This window comes from Vombatus ursinus, unplaced genomic scaffold, assembly GCF_900497805.2.
Source record: "Vombatus ursinus unplaced genomic scaffold, bare-nosed wombat genome assembly UNPS02014774.1, whole genome shotgun sequence".
Lineage (NCBI taxonomy): Eukaryota > Metazoa > Chordata > Mammalia > Diprotodontia > Vombatidae > Vombatus > Vombatus ursinus.
The window spans coordinates 12802874-12813156 of NW_020954552.1; the positions used below are offsets into that span (position 1 = coordinate 12802874).

The 10283-nt window shown below is 36.9% G+C and overlaps 1 pseudogene; it reads right to left on the reverse strand.

Annotated features, from left to right (window-relative positions):
* Positions 1-4285, reverse strand: part of LOC114044627 — a 96921-nt pseudogene extending 92636 nt beyond the window's left edge.
* Positions 4286-10283: the final 5998 nt, after the last annotated feature.

Below are 10283 nucleotides of genomic sequence, written 5' to 3' on the forward strand. Positions count from 1 at the left end.
CATGTAGAGATGTAAACAATTTATTTTGTATGTAAGAGATGTAAACAATCTGTTGAATCTTTTATGTTTTCTTTTCCCTTTTTAGCTGTTTATGCTTCTCTCAGGTCTTCATATTAGATTTAAAATTTTGGTTTAATTCTGGTCTTCCCCTTATGAAAGCTTGAAATCTTCTTATTTCGTTGAATGATCATTTTCCTCTTGATGCATTATACTGTATTTTGCTGGGATTCTTGGTTGTAGTCCTAGCTCCTTTGCCTTCTGGAATATCATGTTCCTTGATCTTTATTCTTTTAATATTGAAGCTGCCAAGTATTGTGTAATCTTGGTGGTGACTCTCTTCATATTTGAATTGTTTCTTTCTGGCCACTTACAGTATCTATTTCTTGATGTGATAGTTCTGGAATTTGGCTATAATATGCCTTAGAGTTTTTATTTTGGAATCTCATTCCTGAGATGATTGGTGGATTCTTTGAATGCTTATTTTTGCTCTCTGGTTCCAGTATGTCAGGGGAGTTTTCCTTGATAATTTCTTGAAAGATGCTATCCAGGTCATCCTTTTGATTATGGTGTCCAGGTAATCCAATTATTCTGACATTGTCTCTTCTGGATATATTTTCCAGGTCAGTTGTTTTTCCCATGAGATATTTTACATTTTCTTCCACTTTTTCATTCTTGTGAGTTTGTCTGTTTGATTCATGATGTGCCATAGAGTCATTACCTTCCATTTGCCCAATTCTAACTTTTAAGAAGTTGTTTTCCTCAATTAACTTTTATACTTTCTATTTGGCCAATTCTACTTTTTAAGGAGTTGCTTTCTTCACTGTATTTTTATATCTCATTTTCCATTTCACCAATTCTACTTTTTTTTGTATGTTCTTTTGGACCTGTCCTTTTTTATTATTAAATTTATTTATTTTTAGTTTTAAACATTTACTTCCAAAAGATTTTGAGTTCCAAATTGTCACTCCATCTCTCTCCTTCCCCCATCCCAAGATGGAATGCATTCTGAATACTGCTTCCCCTAGTCTGCCTTCCCTTCTATCCCTCCCCCACTTTTCTTATCCCCTTCCCCTTCTATTTTCCTGTATGGCAGGATAGATTTCTGTACCCCATTTCCTGTATTTCTTCTTTCCCAGTTGCATGTGAAAACATTTTTTAAACATGTGTTTTTAAAACTTTGGGTTCCAAATTATCTCCCTTCCTCCCTTCCCACCCACCCTCATTGAAAAGGCAAGCAATTCAATGTAGGTTATACATGTGCAGTTATACAAAACACATAGTAGAAGTGCTGTGAAAAACTAACTCTATTTCCCTTAATGCTATCCCCCCCCTCAATTATTCTATTCTTTCTTTTGACCCTGTCCCTCCTCAGAAGTATTTGCTTCTGATTACCCCCTTTCCCAGTCTGCCCTCCTCTCTATCATTCCCCTACTCTCTTCTCCCCTTCCCCACTATTTTCCTGTAGAGTAAGACAGATTTCCGTACCCAATTGAGTGTGTATGTTATTCCCTCCTTAAGTCAAATCCTATGAGAATAAGATTCACTCATTACCTCTCACCTCCCCCTGCTTCCCTTCCACTGTAAGAGTCTTTTCTTTTCTGTTTTCTTTTTGTGAGATAAATTACCCCGTTCTACCTCTCCCTTTCTCCTTCTTCTAGTATAATCCTCTCTCCCCCCTTAATTTTATTCTCCAGATATGACCCCTTCATTTTCAACTCACCCTATGCCTTTTATCTATCAATCTATCAATCTATCTATCTATCTATCTATCTATCTATCTATACATACATACATATAATTCTTTCCCTCCAACTACCCTAATACTGACAAAGGTCTCATGAGTTGCAAATATCATCTTTCCATGCAGGAATGTAAACAGTTCAACCTTAATAAGTCTCTTATGATTTCTCTTTTCTGTTTACCTCTTCCCTGTTTCACTTGAGTCTTGTATTTGAGAGTCAAATTTTCTATTCAGTTCTGGTCTTTTCATCAAGAATACTTGAAAGTCCTCTATTTCACTGAATGTCCATTTTTTCCCCTGAAGGATTATACTCAGTTTTGCTGGGCAGGTGATTCTTGGTTGTAATCCTATCTCCTTTGCCTTCCAAAATATTATATTCCATGCCCTGCAGTCCCTTAATGTAGAAGCAGCTAAATCTTGTATTATCCTGATTGTGTTTCCACAATATTTGAATTGTTTCTTTCTGGCTGCTTGTCATATTTTCTCCCTGACCTGGGAACTCTGGAATTTGGCTACAATATTCCTAGGAGTTTTCCTTTGGGGATCTCTTTCAGGAGGAGATTGGTGGATTCTTTCAATTTCTATTTTGCCCTCTGGTTCTAAAATATCAGAGCAGTTTTCCTTGATAATTTCTTTACTCTTGTTTTGATCATGGCTTCCAGATAGTCCAATAATTTTTAAATGATCTCTCCTGGATCTATTTTCCAGGTCAGTTGTTTTTCCAATGAGATATTTCACATTGTTTTCTAATTTTTCATTCTTTTGGATTCATTTTACACTGTCTTGATTTCTCATAAAGTCACTAGCTTCCAATTGCTCTATTCTAATTTTTAAGAAAGTATTTTCTTCAGTAAGCTTTTGGACTTCCTTTTCCATTTGGCCAACTTTGCTTTTTAGGGCATTCCTCTCCTCATTGGCTTTTTGGACCTCTTTTGCCATTTGAGTTAGGCTATTTTTTAAGATGTTATTTTCTTCAGTATTTTTTTGGGTCTCCTTGAGCAAGCTGTTGACTTGTTTTTCATGATTTTCTTGCATCACTCTCATTTCTCTTCCCAGTTTTTCCTCTACTTCTCTTACTTGCTTCTCAAAATCCTTTTTGAGCTCTTCCAAAGCCTGGGACTGTTTCATATTTTTCTTAGAGGCTTTGGATGTAAGAGCTTTGACTTTGTTCTCTTCTTCTGGTTGTATGTCTTGATCTTCTTTGTCATCAAAGTAAGATAATATAGTCTGACTCTTTTTGTGCTGCTTACTCATGATCCCGACCAATTACTTGAGTTTTAAACTCTTTGTTAAGGTAAGAATCTGCTTCCAGTGTGGAGAATGTACTGTCCTAAGCTTCTGGTGTTTGTACAGCTATTTTCAGAGCTACTTCTAGGGACCTGTAAATTTTCATTTCTTCCAAGGTGCTATGATAAGGGACAAGGTATTTCCTCTCCACTGCCACAACAAGCTCCACCACGCCAGCATGCCTCCTTGCCCCAGGACCGCTCCTCAAAACTGTGACCCAGATCCAAGCATGGGCAAAGAAAGAGATTCTTGCCTCAGCACTGGCAAAGAGATCCCTGCAATCCCCCTCTGATGAGTTTTTCAATTCACTCTCAGTCTGTGGGCCAGAAACTCAGGAGGCAGCTGCGGCCTGCGCTCAGGACTTGTGGCTGAAACCTAGCCTCTCTCACCACCATAGAAATAGACTTTTCCCACTGACCTTCTAAATTGTCTTTGGAATCTGGAAGTTGAGAAGTCTGGAAACCACCACATCTGCCTGCAATTCAGTCCTCTGAGGCCTGCTCCAAGGTCAATGCAGCCTGAGTACCCAAGCCGCACTGTGTTCCTCTCCCTGCCTGGTGTGATATACCTTTCTGATCAACCATTCAGGCTGTCTTTCACTGGAAATCTGTTTCACTCTGTCTTTTTGTGAGTTCTGCTGCTTTATAATTTGTTTAGAGACAATTTTTTACAGGTATTTGGAGGGGCTTGTGGGAGACCTCAAGCAAGTCATTGCTTTCCCTCCACCATCTTAGCTCTGCCCCCCCCATTCTACTTTTTAAGGAGTTGTTTTCTTTATTGCATTTTTACATCTCCTTTTCCATTTGGTCAATTACAGTTTTTAAGCAGTTGTTTTCCTTTTCCATGCTGGTGACTCTTTTTTCACAATTCTCTTGCATCACTCTCATTTTCCCCCCAATTTTTCATCTGCTTCTTTTATATGATCTTCAAGCTCTTTTGTTTGCTCTTCCATGAGTTATTTAAGGACTTAAGACCATTTCCCACTTTTATTTGGACCTTTGTCCATAGGTGTTCTGACATTGCTGTCCTCTTCTGAATTTGTCTTGATCTTCCCTGTCACCATAATAATTTTATGGTCAAATTTTTTTTGCTCATCTTTTTTTTTTTTTTTGCTTTTTTCCCTTTCTTTTAAACCTGAACTGTGCTCCTGAAGTGGAAGGGGCACTGCCTTAGACTTCTTGTGCCAGAGACTCAAGGTCCTGGGTGCTTACCTGGTGCTGCACTGATGTTGCCCTGAGGCTTACTCAGGATCCTCATGTCTGGTGCTGTGCTGAGGGAGTGTGCTATGGGGTAGCTGGTGATGCTTGAGGCTGCAGGGGTCTGGAACTTTACCTGGTGCTGATCCAGGGTCCTAGTGCTGGTGTCTGGTGTGTGCTCTAGTCATTGAAGTGTTTCTGCACTTACCTGGGACTATACTGAAGCATGTGGTGATCTGGCCATTTAAGGTTGTCTGTTTCCCCAGGACTACCTTGATGCACATTGAAGTTCATGGAGCTGGATTCAGCCCACTCCCCTGACTATGCTGAGGTGCATTGGGCCTTCTGGTGTTGGCATTTCTCTGTTCTACTACACTGAGGATCAGGATCTACTATAGGTTTGCTGAGGTGGGGCTTGCTGGGAAGATTCCTGTCCTGGACTGCTCTCCCTTTTTACCTGAATGAAACTGATCTTTGCTGCCAATCTTCCAAGTTTCTTGGGCTCAAAGATTGTTTCACCCTGTCTGTTTGCTGATTCTGCTGTTCCAGTATTTGTTTGGGGAGTTATTTTATGATTTGAGGTAAATATGGAAGAGTTATGGCAATGTACTGCTTACTCCTCCATCTTGCCTCTAAAAGACTATTTTTAAAGCAATGTTACAGTTGTTTACAAGAGTAATAAAGCACCAATTTATTAGCAAATAATAATAAAAGTCCAAGTTGTAGAAAGATGAAATTCAAATAATCCTTTAGGTAGGACTATATTCTGGAAAAGTTTAATATTCCAAAGGTAAGAAAACAGAATAAAGAGAATGTTGAACCAATTGCTTTCTCTATTGATTAGAAGACAATTACAATTCTTGAATTTTTTTTACATCACAATTTAAAAATCCTTCATAGTTTACAAATACTCACAAATTCTTTCTTAAAATTTTCTCTTAATATGTTCATTTAACAAAAAATGATGCCTGACTCAGGATCAGAAATTCAAGCCACACAGAATTAGTCTAGCCTGGCAATGTCTGCTTGAAATATAATTTGGCTTAGCTCAATATCAAATATGTTTTAAATTAATTTATAGAATAAACTGAGGTTACAGAAAAAACATAAAAGTGTATTTCCAAGCAAACTGTTGTATTGGAAATCATTCTTGGAATGATTAACAGTTTCTAAAATACATTTTATTGTCTGATGTTTTAGCATTTTGGATTACATACTTATAAAATGCCCAAAGGCTGCGTCTACTTATAAATAGAAATTAGTAAAGTGAAGAAAAGTTTTCACAAAGCCTACAGAAGAATCTTAACATTGACTCAGTGGATGGTCATGCTTTGAATAAGTAAACAATTGGATGAGTTTAGTACTGTTTTTGACTAGGAGAAAAAGGAAAGATTTCACAGAAATTAAACCCATTTGCAAAATTCATAGGATAATAAAAAATCATTGAAATCAGCTTATTGTCATACCCTGAAGTTACAGCTAAATAAAGGAAGAATTATGGAATGTCTGAGAATACAGAAACAACTCTACAGCTTGACAGGTATCCCCTCTGTTTATTTATTAACTATCTAAGACTTTCTTGGATGACTAGGACATTATAGCAAACATAAATAGAAATTTCACATGACTTTAGCACTGTTGAGCTTCTTTCTTTTTCTTTTAATACTCTATCCATGTTATTTTCTCCATTTTCTCTGTAGTCTTTTTTATGTTTTCTCACCCTCTTTAGAAAGAGGAGAAGAGTTGGGGTGGTGCAGTAGGGCACATAGACGTTCTCTAATCATTCCTGATGGACAGAGCAGTGTTTACTGAAGTATTAGGGTTAAGCCAATTCAAGAGGTTCCTATATGTCATATGTTCATATATGTGTTATAAAATTTGCATACACATGATTAAATCTATGACTTGATTTTCCATTTTCCATAGAAGAAAAAGTACTTCCTAGGGAAGCAGAAGACAATAATAAATGAGATGAATTACCATTATAGGGATTTTTAATTAGGAAAGATATTTTTCATATCTCTGAGAGGCAGCATTATGTAGAGAAAAGAGTGCTTGATTTGAAATCATGTGAGATTTTTAATTACCACCTCTTGAACAATATCCCAGAAGTTTTGATATAATGTATAGGCCTCACCTGGATATGTTTGGAACTCCTATTCAGATATGTTATATTATCCAAGCATTTGAATATGAAGCTCCCACAGAGTAGCACCATTTCTGGTCTATTACTTCAAATTGCATTCACAGGTTTGTAGTCTTGGCTGCCAGGGAATCAAATGCCCTTGGATTCTATGGGTACCCGTGGGGTTTATCCATAACAAAACAATTCACAGCCCCCACCAGCACTTCTGTTAATAGTCAATTGATACAATTAGCTCTTAGCAAAGGCATTTAAGATGTCCTAATAAGAATAGTGACCACAAAACATTCTCCCACATAACCCTTACACCTATATACATCTATGAGAAGAGTAAGTACAAATTAAAAATTTGTAGTGGGACAGGTATGTAATGAATATATATATATATATATATTCTTGGTAGTTCAGTGGATAAAGTATTGGGCCTGGAGTCAGAAAATGGTCCATTGACCTCAGGCACTTACTAGCAGTTTGACCCCAGGGAAGTCATTTTGCTAATGTTTGCTTCAGTTTCCTCATCTATAAAGTATGGATAATAATAGCACTTAACTCTCAGAGATGTTATGAGAATCAAATTCAATAATAATTAAAAAGTGCTTAGCACAGTGGCTGACTCATAGTAAGCACTACATAAATGTTAGTTAGTACTATTGATGATGAGCGTAATTGTTGTTGACAATGATGATGATCATCATGATCATGACCATGATCATGACATGTGGTCAAGGCAGTTCTCCACTCTAGGTACTTCAGGGCCTTGAAGTTCTTTCTTTTGTTGTAGAATTCTCAAGAAGCATCTCCTGGGGTTCAATGTCTCTGCTGAGTGAATTGCTTAGGTAGGCTCCTAGGGTTTGCTTCCCTATATAGATCAAATATTCACTATCAGGGTCTACTCACCCTTGGTCCCATAGTTACTACCCAGGCTTCCTCTTCCTCAATACTATTCTTGTAATAACTTTCAGTATTGTCTATCTGGAATTGTGTCTCTTCTCCCTCAACTGTGCTTTGGACTAACTAACAAACTGTTGCACTGCTATATGGGGTATCTCTTGAACAAATTGCTCTTAGATATGATGATAGATCATAGTGGAGAAGAGAGAAATTCTTTCTCCCTACATAATGCTTCTTTTCCACAAAGTCCCTCCCCCCTACTTTGGGATGCTTTGCATAACAAGTGAGCAAAAAATTGTGTTCCTCAGAGATGATCAATTGTTTGACCACTCAGCCAATTACATCACCCCCTCTGATTGACTCAAGGATCTTAATCATACCTCATATAAGCACAGTCACAATTGTATAGTTAATGTAACACCTTGTTATCACATTAAAACTTCCCCATCTTTGATCAAATCTAGTGGACTACATAAAATGATCTGGGGGTTATCACATTCCCTTCCCCCTTTACATATGTAAAATTCTTTGTAATCTTAACTTATATAAAAGTCATCTGTTGTGGAAGATAGCAAAAAGTGGTATCATTTATTTCATAGTCCATCTTCCTAGGTCTGTTCTGTCAAAACACAATCAAATTGAACTAGAAAAAAGTGCATCCCTCATCATGACAAGTTGATTGCCTCATGATGTAGAATGTGATATATGTGGACAATGGTCAATGGAGGGATTTGTTTTACTTGGGTATGAATATTAACCATCAGCATATTTTTCCTGATGGGGGAGAGAAAGGAAAACAAAATACATATTTGTTATTGAAAATAAAATTAAATAAAAGTTTAAAAATATTTCTGAGAAGACTTAAATGCTGCCTTCTGAAGAGAGCTTTTCTTGGTTCCTTTGCTACATCTCATGCCCCAGCTGCTGCTCCTGTTTCCTGCAAAGTTACCTTATATCTGGATCTTCTTTGTATGTAACTTGCATGGACCAATGTATATACATATTGTCTCCACCATTCATATATACACTCCCTGAGGGCAGAGATAGGAACATAAATTTTCACAAATGTTTGTGAATTAATTGAATTAGAGAGGGTAAAAATCTTACTCCTGGCCACAGAGTGAGGTAGTTTCAGTATTCAAACTTAAGTTTCCCAGGTTCAATTCCTATACCTTTTCCACTATGTCATGTTTGTTGTCTCTGCTGTCCCAGTTTCTAGAAATGAGACATAGCTAGTCTTGAATAGATACAGACCAGACCTTGGACTGTCTGTAAACTCAGAGAACTAAACCTTTTGTAATTCATAAGTTGGAATAGAAGAGTCTGTCTCCCATTAGAGGAATTATAAAGTGGTACTCTCTTTTGTCTGGATATGAAAGACTTTTTGTTACTTATTTTATGCTGCAGAGGCAAAAAGATAGAATCTGACTGAGAAAATAATAAACAAAATCACCTAACAAACATGTGTGTATGTATGTGTGTATTATATATATATATATATATATATATATATATATATATATATACACATATGTATACACATACATATATATACATACAACACATACATATGTATCTCAGATATTTTAAACCCTGATGGCTACTATTGTTGTTTTTATTTTCTTACAAATAGTTTTAATGACTATAATGCATTCAAACTCAACTTCTCTCCTTCAATTTCAATAAATTATACTTTCATAGCTTAATTAAAGACATCAAAGTATATGTTCATATTTATGGAATCTGTGTATAAGGCATTGCATGAGCATCAGTTATCTTAATCTTCTTTGTATTCTTAATGTCTACAGGTCAAACCAAGCTTGTTTTAAAATAAAATCTCTCAAAAAAAACCCACACTCTTTCCAACTACCAGTCATTTGTACACTACTTTAAGAGGTACTTAAGAAACAAATATTAGGGGCAGCTAGGTGGTGCAGTGGATAGAGCACCAGCCCTGGATCAGGAGGACCTGAGTTCGAATCCTGTCTCAGACCAAGCACTTGACACTTACTAGCTGTGTGACCCTGGGCAAGTCACTTAATGCTAATGGCCTCTTAAAACAAAAAGCAAAAACAAATATTAACGTGATTCAAAATTTGATTGTAATGGTTTTTGATCTGTATTTCAGAATAGTTGCAGTGGAACAGTTTTAGTCTAGCCATTTAGTACATTTCCGTAGCCAATGTTCTGGTTTTTAAAAGCTCAAAAGTATTAAACTGTTGTTTTTAAAAGGCCAAGCTTGAAATTGCCAAACATAATAGATAGTTTGGTGAAATTGGAGTCAGGAAGCATCAGTCCTAAAACTTTCCTCAGATACTAAGTGTAAGACCACAGACAGATTTCTGATTCCTTGTTTGTAAAACGTGAATGATAGCACTGTTGTTTCTATCTGAGAGGGCTGTTATGAGGCTCAAATGAAAGGATTCATGTAAAGCCCTTCTACAAACTTTTAAGTACTAATTAGATACTAGTTACATTGCTGTCATCACCATCACTACCACCACCAACACCACCAAAACCACCACCACTACCAAGATCATCATGATTATGTTTCATATCTGGGATAGGAAAATTGCAGGAGATAATGGTAAGTAGAATAGGCATGGATGGGAGGAACTCAAGAATGAGTTGTTAATCAGATGTTATGCCATGATCAAGAGAGTAAGCTAAGGGCTTAGTTTCAAACCAGTAAGAGGTATCAGAAGGTAGAGGCCAATGAGGGTGTTGTTGCTGCACAGAACATAGGGCAGGTGATCCCCTGGTTTATTACTGGGTTGTCTGGCTTGCAGGAGATAGATGACTTAAGTTATGCTGATTGCATTGCCACTTCCTACTAGAATATGTGTTGGAGCCAACTGCTGGAATTGGGAAATAGAGGTATTAAGAGGTATCTCTGCTGTGATAAGGTCTAGGAACATACTATTCCAGGGAACATACACAAAGTGCTCCAGAATTAGAGAGGGCAATAGATGGAGTTGTTTGAGATCTCTCCTTAAAGCCTCTTAAGATTTTAACAGGAAAATGT